Source organism: Sus scrofa, chromosome 14, assembly GCF_000003025.6.
Source record: "Sus scrofa isolate TJ Tabasco breed Duroc chromosome 14, Sscrofa11.1, whole genome shotgun sequence".
In the NCBI taxonomy this organism is placed as follows: Eukaryota; Metazoa; Chordata; class Mammalia; order Artiodactyla; family Suidae; genus Sus; species Sus scrofa.
This window is the reverse complement of record NC_010456.5, coordinates 63,078,702-63,096,227: the sequence shown is the minus strand read 5'-3', so window position 1 is coordinate 63,096,227 and position 17,526 is coordinate 63,078,702. Positions and strand designations below refer to the sequence as shown.

General features: G+C 38.6%; 1 protein-coding gene across 3 annotated transcripts in view; it reads left to right on the top strand.

Annotated features, from left to right (window-relative positions):
• The window catches only part of SLC16A9 (solute carrier family 16 member 9), an 82,477-nt gene that overhangs the window by 12,910 nt on the left and 52,041 nt on the right, over positions 1-17,526 (top strand). Inside the window, exon 1 of one of the 3 annotated variants that reach the window (XM_021072688.1) lies at positions 6,056-6,228. The exons of the other annotated variants lie outside the window; for them this stretch is intronic. The gene's annotated coding sequence lies outside the window, so the exon portion shown is untranslated. Of the gene's footprint in view, positions 1-6,055; positions 6,229-17,526 lie in introns of those variants that run through there. 3 annotated transcript variants of the gene reach the window in all.

Below are 17,526 nucleotides of genomic sequence, written 5' to 3'. Positions count from 1 at the left end.
TGGGCATGGACAAAAAAAAAAAAAAAAAAAAAAAAAAAAAAAAAGTCACTAAAGTGACATGGCTAATAGCAGAACCTTAACTACAAACCCAAGATTAATGACTCAAGGGTCCATGTTCCAGACAAGGGACTTTCCATGTTTTCGACCGTGACCCACAGTAAGATGCATTTTATAGCCCAACCCTGCCCACATACACAGGCACACATCTTAACATGAAGGAAATGTTTTCTTTTTCTTTTTTTTAGGGCTGCACCCATCGCATATGGAGATTCCTAAGCTAGGGGTCGAATTGGAGCAGTAGCCATAGCCATAGTGACAGCAACACGAGATCCGAGCTACGTCTGTGAACTACGCCACAGCTCATGGCAATGCCAGATCCTTAACCCACTGAGCGAGGTCAGGGATCGAACCTGTGTCCTCATGGATACTGGTCAGACTCATTTCCACTGAGCCATGACAGGAACTCCAGAAATTTTCTCAAAATAGTGCTTAACCCTTACCACTGTGCAGGAGGTGCTCTTCTATTTTCTTCCTTTCATCTGTTTTATTCTAGTTTAAATTTCAGTATTAGGCAATGCTGCTCACCATCCACAATTGATTTCATGACACATAATGCATTGCAGAATTTGGACAATACTTTTTAGCCCTCTGCTTTGCATTGCTTCCCAAACTGTAACTTAATGCCCCTCTCTTTCTTCTTCTTCTTTTTTTTTTTTGGCCATGCCCACCATGCAGAAGTTTCCAGGCCAGGGTTCAAACCCACACCACAGCAGTAACAACTGAATCCTTAACTGCTGGGCCACCAGGGGACTCCTTAAAACCCTTTTCTGTTAAATTCAGCAAGTATTTATTCAGCGCCTATTATATGCAGACATGTGGAAAGAACATAAAGAATATAAGGTATGCCCTGATCCCAAGGAATTTTTCAGTGTAGTCAAGAGAAAAACAAGTAATGGCTAATAATTATGCATGCCAGGAAAAAAATAAGAGAGGCACAAGCCATATATAGTGGGAGAACACAGAAGAAGAAGTGATAGATACTAGCTCTAAATGTGTTTTTTTTTTGGTCCACACCCATGGCATGTAGAAGTTCCTGGGCCAGGGATTGAACCCGCACCACAGCAGCAACCCAAACCACTGCAGTGACAATGCCAGATCCTAACCCACTGCACTACAAGAGAACTCCCTCTAAATGTATATGATTTAACAGTAGTATTTAGTGGGGTTTTTTGTGTGTGTGCTACAAGAAAACATTCAAAGACTTTTACCAAATAAATGAAAATGTCTTTGGTAAAGATCTTTAGGACTTAAGGCCAAAGGGAATCTGAAGACTGAAATAGTCTTTGTATTATTCTCAAAGTCCTTGAAGTGGTCAAAGTATCATCATTATTATTTAGATATTAGTTTGTCCAGTATGAGCCCCTGAAGAATGTTAGCATGTTCAGTCATGTTAAAGAGGATCCATTTTCAAAAAAAGATTCCAGGAGTTCCCGTTGTGGTGCAGCAGGATGGTGACATCTTGGGAATGCTGGGACGCAGCTTCCATCCTTGGCCTGGCACAGTAGGTTAAGGATCTGGTATTGCCACAGCTGCAGCTTAGGTTATGACTGTGGCTTTGGTCTGATCCCTGGCCTGGAGAACTCCAAATGCCGAGAGACTGCCAAAAAAGAAAAAAAAAGTTTCCAGTCAACTTCCCAAAGTAAAAAAATGAAAACCCTATATACTATTTATTAAGCTGTATTTGGTGATAAATCCTAGGGTTAAGTGGAGAGAGCCTTAAGTAGAATCTAGCAAAAGTCCTGTGGACCCTGAAGGTAGAAAGAGGGTTATTCATATTTTCCTAATGTATCTTACATAGATTAAAAAGATACTGTTTGAAAATCTTGGTACTGTGTCTGATACATAGAAAGTGTTCATAAAAAATGGTAATTAAGGAGTTCCCACTGTGGTGCAGAGGGTCAAGGATCTGACATTGCTGCAGCTGTGGTGTAGGTCACAGCTGTGATTCAGATTCGATCCCTGGCCCAGGAGCTTCCATTTGCCTGGGGTGTGGCCAAAAAAAAAGAAAAAAATTTCTAATTCTTAGAATTTTTCTTAATTCCACAGTTGAAAGAACTCCAAAGAAAGAATGGTATTATCATTGGGATTTCAGGATATTTGAATTTGGATACATTTTTTTCCCATACCCATGTTTGAAGTATGTAAAAAAGATCAATTTAAATAACGAAAGGAGTTTCCTTGTAGCACAGCAGAAATGAATCCGACTAGGAACTATGAGGTTGCGGGTTTGATCCCTGGCCTCGCTCAGTGGGTTAAGGATCTGGTGTTGCCATGACCTCTGGTGTAGGTCATAGAGGCAGCTTGGATCCCATGTTGCTCTGGCTGTGGTATAGGCCAGCAGCTACAGCTCCGATTGGACCCCTAGCCTGGGAACCTCCATATGCCGCAGGTGTGGTCCTAAAAAGCAAAACATAAATAAATAAATAAATAAGTAAATAAAAGCAGTCAAGGCTTTCCTTTTATGCTTGGACACTAGGACCTGCAGTTGTCTGATGGTGCTGGGTCTCACTCCTTCTGCTTGGGGACTTCACTTGGGGATCTATCTACTGGAGCCCTTTAGCAACCTCGTCTCAACCCCAGAGATCCTTTATTTTTTTTTTCCCCAGAGATCCTGTTTTCATGGGTCTAGGGATGGCCTAGATATCGGTCATTTGTGGGAGTTTTTTGCCTTTTTTTTTAGGGCTGCACCCTCACCATATGGAGGTTCCTAGGCTAGGGGTTGAATTGGAGCTGTAGCTGCTTACCTACGCTACAGCGACAGCAACACAGGATCCAAGCTGCATCTGCGACCTACACTACAGCTCACGGCAACACCGGATCCTTAACCCACCGAGCAAGAGCAAGGACAAGGATCGGACCTGCGTCCTCATGGATGCTAGTCAGATTCATTTCCAGTGAGCCACGATGGGAACTCTGATATTGGTCATTTGTAAGCCCTCTAGTGTGCAGCGGGGTTTGAAATCCCCTGCAGAGTTTGTGCTCTGACGATGGCAATACAACCTTATAACAGGGACCTTTGGCTTTTTGTTTCATTTTGGTTTTTTTAGGGCTAGAGTCAAGTCAGACAGAGCTGCAGCTGCTGGCCTATGCCACAGCCAGAGCAACATGGGATCCAAGCTGCATCTGCAACCTACACCACAGCTCACAGCAACACCAGATCCTTAATCCACTGAACAGGGCCAGGGATTGAATCTGCATCCTCAAGTGGATACTAGTCAGATTCTTCACTTGCTGATAACAATTGCTTAATGTTTAAAAGGATTAAAGGTTTAATCTTTAAAGAGATAAAAATAATGACGAGATTTCTTCCTTCCTTCCTTCCTTTCTTTTTTTCTTTCTTCAGGGCTAGCAGCTTTATAATTCAAGGAAGGTAAAAGGTATAATAGGGTCATCTTCCCCAATCACGAAAGAGAGTGTTTAATTACCAGTGAGGGACCCCCAGGTAATAAACCACTGAAACTGAGAGCTAGGGTAGGGATTCTGTGATTCATGAGAACTTAACCCAGTGAGGAGATTCTGAAGCAGACATTTTCATTTTTAGAGTCCCTGACAAGCCAATTATGGATGGATTTGCATTTTGTTTGGAAAATTATTGGATCAGGCAAGTTTTAGGCAGCTCCACTTTTCCCTGGGTGGGGCAGCAAGCCCCCAATAAAGAGGCCCTCTGACACCCTCCTGGTACCAGACTGCCTCCCTCCTGCTATTTGAGTTCTGATTGACTTTGGAGAACCTGGTGAATCTGAGTCTTGAGTTGGACTGTGTGCTCCTCAGTGTCGAATTTATTCCAGGGACAGCAAGCTTGGTGGATCCACTTATGATCAGGGGCTTAATGCTCCTTGGTTGATGGAAACTTGGAATCTGGGAAAATGGTATGCTGTGTTTATAAGCTTTCTGGTACATAGTTTGACTTCCCCTATGGAGAAAGAAAATAATAGCAAATATGTGACATGAAAAGATGAAGAACCTGTATCTTTTTGGTGTGCCTCTGCTGTGTATATATTTTCAATGCAGGTGATTCCAAAGCCTAGAAACAAGTGTCTAATAAGAGAAGCTCTGCAGCTGTACAGGAAAGCAGAGGGTCATAGATGTTCTGACCAGCTGTATTTGTAGGGATAGTACTTTTGTTTTGCAATGGCGGGGGGGATCTGTGTCAAGATAAAAAATAATCTTTTGGGAGTTGCCATCATGGTGCAGTGGTTAATGAATCCGACTAGGAACCATGAGGTTTCTGGTTCGATCCCTGGCCTTGCTCAGTGGGTTAAGGATCCAGCGTTGCCGTGAGCTGTGATGTAGGTCACAGATGCCGATTGGATCCCAAGTTGCTGTGGCTGTGGTATAGGCCGGAAGCTACAGCTCCGATTAGACCCCTAGCCTGGGAACCTCCATATGACACGGGAGCGCCCTAGGAAAGTCCAAAAAAAAAATCTTTTGGAGTTCCTGTTGTGGCTCAGTGGGTCAAGAATCTAACATAGTATCAGTGAGGATGTGGGTTTGGATTCCTGGCCTCCATCAGTGGGTTAAGGATCTGGCATTGCCTTCAGCTGTGGCATAGGTCACAGATGTAGCTCAGATCCTGGGCGTTGCTATGGCTGTGGCATAGGCCAGCAGCTGCAGCTCCTATTCAACCCCTAGCCCAGAACTTCCATATGACATAGAGGCAGCTGGAAAAAACAAAACAAAACAAAACAAAAAACACAAAAAAGCCCCAAAACACTATCTTTTTATAACACTTTTCAATGTCTAAGAGGATTAAAGGTTTAATGTTAAAAGGGATAAAAATGATGATGGAATTATTAAGTGATGAGATTATTTTGATGATGGGATTATTATTAAGGGACAAAAAATATTGAGATTCATGTGTGCCAGGGGTGTTAAAGCTTTATATAATGGACTCATTTAATCATCAAGACAGTCTGATGGGTTAAGTGTCATCATTCCCCCCATTTTATAGATAAAGTGAGGCACAGAGATATTTAGGTAACTTGCAGGTATCAGAGCTGGGATGGACACTCAGGTTATTTAGGACCCAAGCCCATGCTCTTATTCCTTATGCTAAATTTTCAAGAATATTGTGTCAATGTATTTAATCAATACAAATATCTGTGTAGGTACTTGTGATGAAACTGTAGCTACTGACATAACAGAAAGGTGGAAATTCTAACCATAATTGGGGACCACATAATAATGTTACTAGAAGATACCAGCTTCTCTCCCACTGTGTTCCCCAAACTGAGATGCTTTGCTAATCTGACCAAATAGGTGACTTCATAGTCATGTTAACAGTTTATCATAATTCTCACCATCGTCATTAACAATATCACCATCGTTAGAATCTGCTCTTAGTTTCACCTGCCACCCTTGTGCTTCGGTGGGCCTGGCAGAGGCTGACTGGGGCAGTGAGGCTTGGACCCAGAGAGGTGGGGTGATTATCTTGGCACAGGCTATCTGGAGGTTTTTTTTTTTTTTTTTCCCTCACTGCACCCACAGCATGTGGAAGTTCCCTGGCCAGTGAATGAACCTGTACCACAGCTATAACCAGAGCCACAGACAACACCAGATCCCGAACCTGCTGTGCCACCAGTGAACTCTGGCCTGGGGATTCATGAAGCTGGTCCTCTCAGGTCTTTTCTTGGGCTGCTGTCCAGGAGCAGGATGGCATTATGGATGATTGAGCCATGTGAATGGGAAAGATCCAGGAAAAGATATATTTTTTTTCTCATCTGGCTGGCGATGGTGTGTGTTTGCTTTTTCTGGAGCTACAAGGGTGAAACTACTTGTTTTCTCACCAGAAACCAGCCACCAGATTTTGGGGACTTGCCACATCAAAGTGTGGGGCATCGCTACCACCAGTGGGGACAGAGCCAAATGTCACAAGTGAAGAGGGAGCAGGCAACTGTCCATTCCTTTTTACTCCATCAAGGGTGCCCGGAAAAATAAGTCATGCGCTCCTCATTTGTGTTGTAATAATTTTAAAAGTGACTTTTTTTTTTTTTAGCAAATAAGTAACATTGGCATTTGTATCAGTAAAACAGGAATATACTTTTATTGTAGTCTTTTATAAAGGACATGTAATCTATAAGAACATTAAAAAAACAGCCACTATTCTACCACTCTGAGATGACTGCTGCCGTTTCGGACTTACATTCTTTTGTTCAGTGTTACATAGAAGTAAGTGTATGCATTTTATTTTATTTTATTTTATTATTTTATTTTATTTTATTTTATTTTTGTCTTTTTGCCTTTTCTAGGGCCGCTCCCACAGCATATGGAGATTCCCAGGCTAGGGGTCTAATTGGAGCCGTAGCCACCGGCCTACGCCAGAGCCACAGCAACTCAGGATCCGAGCTGTGTCTGCAACCTATACCACAGCTCACAGCAACGCTGGATCCTTAACCCACTGAGCAAGGCCAGGGATTGAACCCACAACCTCATGGTTCCTAGTTGGATTTGTTAACCATTGAGCCACAATGGGAACTCCAAGTGTATGTATTTTAAACAAAACCAGAATGTCAGCATACATTCTGTTTTATAATCTCTTTTCCTAACAGCATATGATGAACATTCTTCTATCATTCTAAGTCAGTAAATGTGTATCTACTAAATTAGTTTAAACTTGTAAAAAGGAGAAAAAGTCATGCTCTCCTGAGATGGTCTAATTATTCTGCTCTTTTGTTTTGTAAACTTTTGACTCTTTGGAGAGAGATGCTGCTTTTCCATAACCTTTCCATTCACTTAGGCGCGTTAGCATGGCAGAGGGTTTTTTCCCTTTGAATTGTTTGATATATTTTCTTTTTTTTCCTTTTTTTTGTCTTTTTGCCTTTTCTAGGGCCGCTCCCGCAGCATATGGAGGATCCCAGGCTAGGGGTCTAATTGGAGCCGCAGCCACTGGCCTATGCCAGAGCCACAGCAATGCGGGATCCGAGCCGCATCTGTGACCTACACCACAGCTCACGGCAACGCCGGATCCTTAACCCACTGAGCAAGGGCAGGGATCGAACCTGCAACCTCATGGTTCCTAGTCGGATTCGTTAACCACTGTGCCACGACGGGAACTCCTTGATATATTTTCTTATACTACTTTCTCCTATTTTCATTAAAAAAGCAGATAAATGGATGTAATCATCTTTTAAATTTTGTAGGCTAGACTGATCCCTTTCTGCATTTTTATCCCAAACATTATATAGAAAATCAAGAAACTAACTTTTGCCATGGTCATCACTCCTAGAAGAACTTCTGCCTTTTTTTTTTTTTTTTTTTTAATTTTTTTCTTTTTAGGCCCTCACCTACAGCATATGGAAGTTCCCAGGCTAGGGGTCGAATCAGAGCTGCAGCTGCTGGCCAACACCACAGCCATAGCAATGCAGGATTCAAGCTACCTCTGTGACCTACACCACACTGCAGCTCTTGGGATCCTTTACCCATTGAGTAAGGCCAAGAATCAAACCTGTATCCTCACAGACACCGTGTTGGGTTCTTAACCCGCTGAGCCACAACAAGAACTCCAAATTTTTGCTTTTAATTCTGTTTGAAACCTAGTTGTGATAATCAGTAGATTAGGGAGGCTGAATAAGCTTTGTCCTTGAAACTATAATGACAGGATAGAGCTAAAAAGACAGTGTGTTCTGGCTGTTGCCCTGGGGTGGGGGGGCTCCAGGCAGAGAGTTTGCACTTACTCCCTGTTGCATCTTATCCTCTTTCCTCCCTCATCTGTGCCCTTCTTCCAGTGGGACAGAAAACAGGGCAGTTGGTCAGAAGGTGTTCTGCCCTATAGGGGAGTGATTCCCTGGTGCATGTTAGCATGGCAGGAAGAGTCAAGTTCCACCCCTGAGCAGGCTGGTAATGGGACATGGCGTCAGATATGCTTAAAAGCTTCCCAGATGAGTGCATTCAAGGTCAAGAACACTGTGATGGGGCAGCATTTTTGGAGTGTGATTATGGATGTCCTGGGACAGAATCTTTGGGTGACTTTTTAAAAATGCAAATTCTGGGATTCCTAACACATTAAAACTGCATAGGCCTTGTACCTAAACCTTGAAACCAAATCTTACTTGTAAACACCAGTTTGGAATCATTCCAAATTGTAGTCTGCCAATACCAGATCTTGATTCAAATGTTCTAAGTATTAAGAAATAACTAAAAATCAAGAAGTCCTAGATTTAGAAATGATACAGTAACTAGTTGCTGTAGAATTCAGCTGTAAGTAACTGGGAACTACTTCTTAAAAAGTGGCTAATCAAATTAGCAAAAATCTCTTATAGTTGTAAACCAATAGCTAATATTTAGCAAATTGCTTTATTGCGTGCTAGGCACTGAGCTTTGCACTTTAAATTCACTATTGGAGTTCCCTTGTGGCAAAGTGGGTTAAGGATCCAGTGTCACTTCACCTGCTCGGGCTGCCACTGTGGTGTGGATTCGATTCTTGGCCCTGGAACTTCCATAAGTGTGGGTGCAGCCAGAAAATCCTCCCCCAAACAAATTCACTATTGTCCTATTTCACAGAAAACTGAGACTTAGAGCCATTAAGTAGTTGGCTCAAAAACACATGGTAAATAGCATAGACTGGATGGGAACCCAGATATCCATGCAATTACAAAGCTCATGATCTTAACCATTACTCAGTGCCTACCACTGCGGAACCAGATCCTAGAAAAATGTCTCCTCTTCCTCTCTCTAGCCCATCTTTATGGTAAAATGAAGAGGAATAAAGGGAAGCTCTTGAGCTTAACTTGCTCCAAATCATTTTCTTTACCCCCTTCAGTATGTACTCAAAGCAGCCAAAGATCGCTGGCGTTTACTTCAGAAACCCTGATTTATGTTTTATTTTCATTGCTTAGATTCTTCTGTTATGATGTGTAGTCATTCCCGCGCTTGAACAGAAGCTGTTTCTCCTTTACTTGAGGAGCTGCAGTAAAAACATAATCTCCTGATTTTAGTGCCCTCGTTTAAACCTGTTTCTGAGTTAAAAGTCTGGGTGTATGTGTGTTGGGAGCTGTGTGGACACGGGTGGGGAGGAGCACCATTAGCCTGGGGGAGGGGCCTCACATTCATGCAAGGCCTCAAACAGATATTGCTGATTTTATCTCCAAATCAGGCCGTGTATACTGTCATTGCAAGTGTATGTGTGTTTAAAGTGTTAATTATTTTTCATATAAAATCAGCTTTTTTGATGTATAATTTACATACAGTAAAATCCAAGAGTTATGTGTACAATGTGATGGGTTTTGACAAATATATTCAGTTGGATTTTTGCATTAATTTTTAATTTTTTCATTATTTATTTACTTTTTGGCCACATCCATGGCATATGGAAGTTCCTGGATCAGGATTCCTGCTGTAGTGATAACACTGGATCCTTAACCTGCTGAACCCCCAGGGAATTCTGCATTAATTTAAAAAAGTTTTTTTTTAATTTTTTGCTTTTTAGGGCCACACCTGTGGCACATGGGAGTTCCCAGGCTAGGGTTCCAATCAGAGCTGCAGCTGCTGGCCTACACCACAGCCACAGCAACTCCATATCTGAGCCATGTCTGTGACCTACACCACAGCTTACAGCAATGCCAATCCTTAACCCACTGAGCAAGGCCAGGGATTGAACCTGCATCCTAATGGATACCAGTCAGGTTTGTTTCCACTGAGCCACCACAGGAACTCCATGCATTAATTTTTTAATAACAGTTTTATTAAAATATAATTCACATACCTTTTATAACTCATCAATTGAACATGTACAATTTTGGATTTCCTGATGTGGCTCAGTCATAACAATGTTGACACTTTTGCTGCTGGTAACTGTAGACGTTGCACTTTCCACTCCTCAAACATTGTAGGGTGGAAGTACTTAAGTTGGAAAGTAAAAGTGGAAATGGAATAATAGCCGTGATAGAAAGAAGACCTAGGAACAGGCATTATTATACATCTTTTTTTTTTGGTAGTGTCTTTTATTTTTAAATTTTTTAAATTAAAGTGTAGATGATTTACAACATTGTATCAGTTTCAGGTGTACAGCAAAGTGATTCAGTTATACACACACACTTACACACACACACACACACACACATATATATATATATTCTTTTTCAGATTCTTTTCCCTTATAGGATATTACAAAATAGAGTTCCCTGTGCTATGCATTAGGTCCCTGTTGTTTATCTGTTTTATATATTGCAGTGTGTATCTGTTAATCCCAAATTCCTAATTTATCTCTACCCCCTCTTTCCCTTTTGGTAACCAGTTTGTCTTCTATGTCTGTGGGTCTATTTCTGTTTTGTATAAAAGTTTATTTATACTTTTTTTTTTTTTTTTTTTGGCTGTGCCCATGGCATGCTGAAATTCCAGGGCCAGGGATTGAAACCACACCAGAGCATTGACCAATGCCAGATCCTTAACCCGTTGCACCACCAGGGTACTCCTGTGTTGTTTTTTAAGATTCCACATATAAGTGGTATTATATGATACACAACTTAACTACCTTGTTTATGCTTGTCTCCTATTCAATGAAATTTAATTAACTTATGTTTAAACTATGAGCATTAGTATGTACTAGTTATATTTATTATATATGTTTACCTCTATTTTAATAGAATTCCCAAAGGATTTACTTATTTTCATTTTTATTAGAACTCCCAAAGAATGATTTTTTTTTACCTTCATTTTTATTAGAATTCCCAAAGAATTTTTTCCCCTAATCCCCAGAATCTCTTTACCCAAACTATGGTCCTAGAAAATGAATAGGTATATGTTTGGATGGACAAAAAGCACAGTAGAGAAAGAGCAATATTAACACAAGAACTACTCTGGGCAGAGCAGGCCCGCCTTTTAATTTATGAAATGTGTTACCTATATTAGAGTCAAGTCTAGCAGCTTTCTGCATGTGTTTTGTTTTGACAGCTTTATTGAGATAAAATTCACATATGATAAAATTCACCCATTTATTGTGTACACTTGACTGGATTTTATTCAAGAGTTGTACAGACTGTACCACAATCTGCTTTGAAGACATTTAAAAATAATTGTAGGAGTTCTCACTGTGGTGTGGTGGGTTGTGTTCCTTTGGAAGGGAGGTGCGGGTTCAATCCCTGGCCTGGATTGCTGGGTTAAAGGATCTGGTGTTGCTGCAGCTGTGGCTCAGATTCAATCCCTGGCTGGGAAACTTCCATATGCTGGAGGTGTGGCCATAAAAAACCCTCAATAATAATTGTAAAACATTTTCATCACCCCTAAAGAAACCTTGTCCTTCTAACTGCCATGCCACATTCTTGCTCCTCAAACTGTTTTCCAAAGTGGCTACAGCTTTTTCATCCCCACCAGCAACATGAGAAGGTTTCAACTCCCTACCTCCTGGCCCATGGTTTAGAGCCTCCCACCCAATAAAATTGGCATTAATGTAACTGAAGGAAGGTCATGAAACTCAGTATGACTTAAACTTTTGGCACTGGAAGTTCCCATTGTGGCTCAGTTGGTAATGAGCCCAACTAGTATCCATGAGGATGCAGGTTCAATCCCTGGCCTCCCTCAGTGGGTTACAGATCTTGCGTTGCCATGAGCAGTGGTTAGGTGGCAGACAAGGCTCACACCCCGAGTTGCTATGTCTGTGGTGTAGGCTGGCAGCCACAACTCTGATTTCACCCCTAGCCAGGGAACTTTCATAAGCCGCAGGTGTGGCCCTAAAAAAAAAAAAAAAAAAAAAAAAAAAAAAAAAGACAAAAAAACCAAACCAAACCAAAAAAACCCTCATTTTTGTCACTTCTCATGGATACCTAGATCCAAGACAAAATCAACTTGGAATCAACCATTTTTCCCCCCTAGGATGGAGTCACATGATCCTAGGCTCTCAATTACCATAAAGTGCTAATTCAGTACCAGAAAATTTAGTAGTGATTGAGATTCAAATAAAAATTTGCTGTTTTTACTTACTTCTATAATTCAAGTGAAAAAAAAAAAAGTCTACCTAGGTATCTTTAAAGATATTTAAAGATAACTTTCAAAAAGGAGTTATTAGAGAACTATTATTGTCAGTGGACCAAAGGCAACAGGCAACTGTTAACCCAAGATAACATCAAATGGTTGTAAATCACTCTGTATTAGGCAGAAAATAGTACAGAATGTTTGAATACAGAATGTTTGAATACATTTCATGGACAGAAAGCTTCTGTGTCAACATTACACATTCAGAAATGTCAGATACACAAATCTGACGTCCTGTATCCGGGAGAATAGAAATTTTCAGCCATGGCAGACTTGAGGAAATAACAAAGAATTGGCATCATTTGAACAGAATTGAATGCTAAGACATTGGAGCTTAAAAGTTTGCCATGAGGGAGGGAAAATATACTTTCACCAACAGTCCTTTTCATTTGCCAAAGAAAATATCTTGGAATTTACCTAACTCTCCTTCCCCTCTAACAAGACAAATTCTAGCTTTAGGAGAGCCTTTATACTAATGACTATCTGATTTTATTGAATAATGATATCTTATGGTTAGGTTTATTTCATGCCCTCCTTTCTTCTCCAAGGGAGGTTTGTAATAGATGGAATATACTTAATTTTTTTAAAAAGGTAACTATAGTTTTTCTTCATTAGGAATTTTTATAAATACAATAATTTTAAAATTTAATAGTGTTTAATGCTTACCTTCAACTTACAGTTGTGATAAAATATTGGCTATATTCCCTGCATTGTACCATTCATCCTTGAGCCAGTGGTTTGTACCTCTGACTCCTCCACCCTATATTGCCACCCCCCCACCACTGGTAACCACTAGTTTGTTCTCTATATCTATGAGTCTGCTTCTTTTTTGTTCTATTAACTCATTTGTTGTATTTTTTAGATCTCACATATAAGTGATATAAAACATTATTTGTCTTTCTCTGTCTGACTTATTTAACTTAGCATAATACCCTCCAAGTCTATCTGTGTTGTTGGAAATGCAGAAATATTCTTTTTTATAGCTGAGTAGTATTCCATTGCATACATTGACCACATCTCCTTTATCCATTTATTGTGCTGATGGACACTTATGTTGCCTTTATACCTTGGCAGTTGTAAATAATGCTACTATGAACATTTATGTGCCCGCATCTTTTTCAAATTAGTGGAGTTTTTTGGATATATACACAGGAATGGAATTTCTGGGTCATATGGTAGTTCTATTTTCAGTTTTTTGAGAAACCTCCATAAATGTTTTCCCCAGTGGCTGCAACAGTTTACATTCCCACAAACAGTGTAGGTTGGTTCCCTTTTCTCTGCATCCTTTCTAACATTTGTTATTTGTGTTCTTTTTGATGACAGCCATTCTAAGGTGATATCTTATTGTGGTTTTGATTTGCATTTCCCTGATGATTAGCAATTGAGCACCTTTTCATATGCCTGTTGGCCATCTGCATTTCCTCTTTGGAAAAATGTCTATTAAGTTCTTCTGCCCATTTTTAAATCAGTTGTTTGTTTCTTTGATGTTGAGTTGTATGAGCTGTTCATATGTTAGATATTTATTCCTTATCAGTCATATCATTTGCGAATATATTCTCCCGTTCAATAGATTGTTTTGTTTTGTCAGTGATTTCCTTTGCCATGCAAAAGTTTTTAAGTTTAATCAGGTCTCATTTGTTTATTTTTGATTTTATTTTGTTTACTGTAGGAGATGGATCGAAAAAAATATTGCTTCAATTTATGTCAAAGGGTGTTCTGCCTATGTTTTCCTCTAAGAGCTTTATGGGATATGGTTTTACCTTTAGGCCTTTAATCCATTTTTGGTTTTATTTTTCTAGAGAATGTTATAATGTCATTCTTTTACATGTAGTTTTCCAGTTTTCTCAGCATCTCATATTAAAGAGACTGTTTTTTCTCCATCATATAGTCTTGCCTTCTTTGTTGCAGGTTAATTGACAATAAGTGTGTGGGTTTATTTCTGGACTCTCTATTTCTGTTCCATTGATTACATGTCTGTTTTTATGCCTGTATCATCTCTTTTGATTACTATAACTTTGTAGTATAATCTGAAATCAGGGAGCATTCTTCTGCCAGCTCTGGTCTTCTCTCTCAAGATAGTTTTGGCTATTCAAAATCTTTTTTTTTTTCCCACAAAAATTTTGAAATTATTTTTTCTTGTTCTATAAAAAATGCTGTTGGCATTTTAGTAGGAGTTGCATCAAATGTGTAAGTTGCTTTGGGTAGTATGGTCATTTTAACAATGTTGATTCTTCAAATTCAGTAACATGGTATATCTTTCCATCTGTTTGTGTCATCTTCAATTTCTTTCATCAGCACCTTACAGTTTTCAGAGTACAGATCTTTTGCCTCTTTAGGTAGGTTTTTTTCCTTTGCATTTTATGCTTTTTGATGTGATTAGTGGCATTGTTTCCTTAATTTCTCTTTCTGATATTTCATTGTTAGTGTATAGAAATGCAATAGCTGTCTATATATTAATTTCATATCTTACAACTTGACCAAATTGATTAATGAGTTATAGTAGTGGCATCTTTAGCAATTCCTATTTATAGTATCATGTCATTTGCAAACAGTGACAGTTTTACTTCTTCGTTTCCAATTTGGATGCCTTTTATTTCTTTTTCTCCTTTGATCACCATGGCTAGGACTTCCAAAACTATGTTGAATAAAAGTGGTAAAAATGGGCATCCTGTTTGTGTTCCTAATCTTAGAGGACATGCTTTCGGCTTTTCAATGCTGAGTACAATGTTAGCTGTGGGTCTGTCATATGTGGGTTTTATTATGTGGAGGTATGTTCCCTCTCTGCTCACTTTCTGGAGAGGTTTTTTTTTTTTTATCATAAATGGATGTTGAATTTTACCAAAATCTTTTTCTGCATCTATTGAGATGACCACATGTTTTTCATTCTTCAATTTATTAATGTAGTCTATCACATTAATTGATTTGTGGATATTGAAGAATCCTTGCATCCTTGGGATAAATCCCACTTGATCATGGTGTTTGATTCTTTTAATGTATTAGTGGATTTGGTTTGCTAGAATTTCATTGAGGATGTTTGCATCTATGTTCACCAGTGATATTGACCTATAGTTTTCTTTTTTTTTTTTTTTTTTGTGGTATCTTTGTCTGGCTTTGGTATCACAGTAATGCTGGCCTCATAGAATGAATTTGGGAGTGATTTTTTTGGGGATAGTTTCAGAAGGATAGCTGTTAAGCCTTCTCTAAATGTTTGCTAGAATTCACCTGCGAAGCCATCTGGTCATGGACTTTTGTTTGTTGGGAAGTTTTAAGTTATGGATCCAATTTCATTACTGATAATTTTTCTGTTCATAGTTTCTATTTATTCCTGGTTCAGTCTTGGGAGATTACACCTTTCTAAGAATTTTTCCATTTCTTCCAGACTGTCCATTTTATTTGCATATAGTTGTTTGTAGTAGTCTCTTAGGATCCTTTGTATGTCTGTGGTGTTTGCTGTAACTTCCCCCTTTTTTCACTTCTGATTTCATTATTTTGGGTCCTCTCCCCTTTTTTTCTTTATAATTCTGGTGAAAGTTTTGTCAATTTTGTTTATTTTTTAAAAAGAATTAGCTTTTAGTTTCATTGATCTTTTCTATTTTTTTTGTTTCATTTATTTCTGCTCTGATATTTATGATTTCTTTCCTTCTACTTACTAACTTTGGATTTTGTTTGGTCTTCTTTTTCTAGTTCCTTCAGGTGTAAGGTAAGGTTATTTATTTGATATTTTTCTTGTTTCTTGTGTGAGCTTGAATTGCTATAAAATTTCCCCTTAGAACTGCTTTTGCTGCATCCCGTAGGTTTTTGGATCTTTGTGTTTCCATTTTTATTTTTCTCTAGGTTTTTTTTTTAATTTCCTCTTTGATTTCTTCAGTGATCCATTTAGTTGCTTAATATTGTATTGTTTAGCCTCCATGTATTTGTGTGGTTTTTTTGCAGTTTTTTTTTCTGTAGTTATTTCTAGCCTCTTAGCATTGTGGTCTGAAAAGATGCTTGATATGATTGCAATTATCTTAAATTTCCTGAGGCTTGTTTTGTGGCCTAGTGTGCATCTATCCTGGAGAATAAAAAGAATGTTTTGTGCTGTTTTTAGATAGAATGCGCTATATCTAATTAAGTTCCTTTTGTTAAATGTGTTACTTAAGGGCTGTGTTTCCTTATTGACTTTCTATTTGAATTATCTGTCTATTGATTGAGTGTTAAAGTCCCCAACTATTTTGTATTACTATTGATTTCTCCTTTTGTATCTATTAATAGTTGCCTATCATAGTGAGGTGCTCCTGTGTTGGGTGCATATATATTTACAGTTGTTATGTATTCTTGGATTAATCCCTTGATCATTAGGTAGTGTCCTTCTTTGTCTCTTGTAATAGTGTTTTATTTTAAAGTCTATTTTTTTCTGCTACGTATTTATTTGTCTATAAGCATTGCTGCTCTGGCTTTATTTTGATTTCATTTGCATGGAATATCTTTTTCCATCCACCCCTTTCAGTCTGTTTGTGTCTCTAGATATGAAGGGAGTCTCTTGTAGGGAGCATATATACAAATCTTATATTTGTATCCATTCAGTCACTTTATGTCTTTTGGTTGGCGCCTTTAGTCCATTTACATTTAAGGTGATTATCAGTATGTACGTTCTTATTGCCATTTTGTTAACAGTTTTGGTTTTGTGTTTGTAGGTCTTTTTTTTCCTCTCACTTCTTTTGTTCTCTTCTCTTGCAATTTGATGAATTTACTGTTATATATAGATTCCTTTTACTTTTTTATATGTATATCTATTATAGATTTTTGGTTTGCAGTTACCATGAGGTTTTTGTATAGCACTATACACACACACACACACACACACACATATATGTATATACATGTATATATATATGTATGTTTATATATATATATGACTGTTTTAAGTTGCTGATCTCTTAATTTCAAATGCATTTAAAACCCTGCATTTGTACTCTCCTCTTCTCATGATTGCTGATTTCAATATCATATTTTACATTTGTTTTATGTATCCCTTAACTGTTTATTGTGGATATAGATGATTTTACTACTTTGTTCTTTCAACCTCCCTACTAGTTTCATGAGCAGGTGATTTCCTATCTTTCCTATATCTTTGCCTTTACTGGCAAGCCATATTTCATAATTTTATTGTTTCTAGTTGTGGCCTTTGATTTTCTGCCTAGACAAGTTTCTTTAACATTTGTTGTAAAGCTGGTTTGGTGGTGCTGAACTCTTTTAGCTTTTGCTTCTCTGTAAAGCCTTTGATTTCTCCATCATATCTGAATGAGAGCCTTGCTGTGTAAGTATTCTTAGTTATGCTTTTCCCTTTCATCACTTTAAATATATCATGCCACTCCCTTCTTGCTTGCAGAGTTTTTGCTGAGAAAATCAGCTGCTAGCCTTATGGGAGTTCCCCTGTATGTTTTTGGTTGTTGTTGCTTTTCCATGCTGCTTTTGATATGCTCTTTATTTTTAATTTTTGTCATTTTGATTATATTATATCTT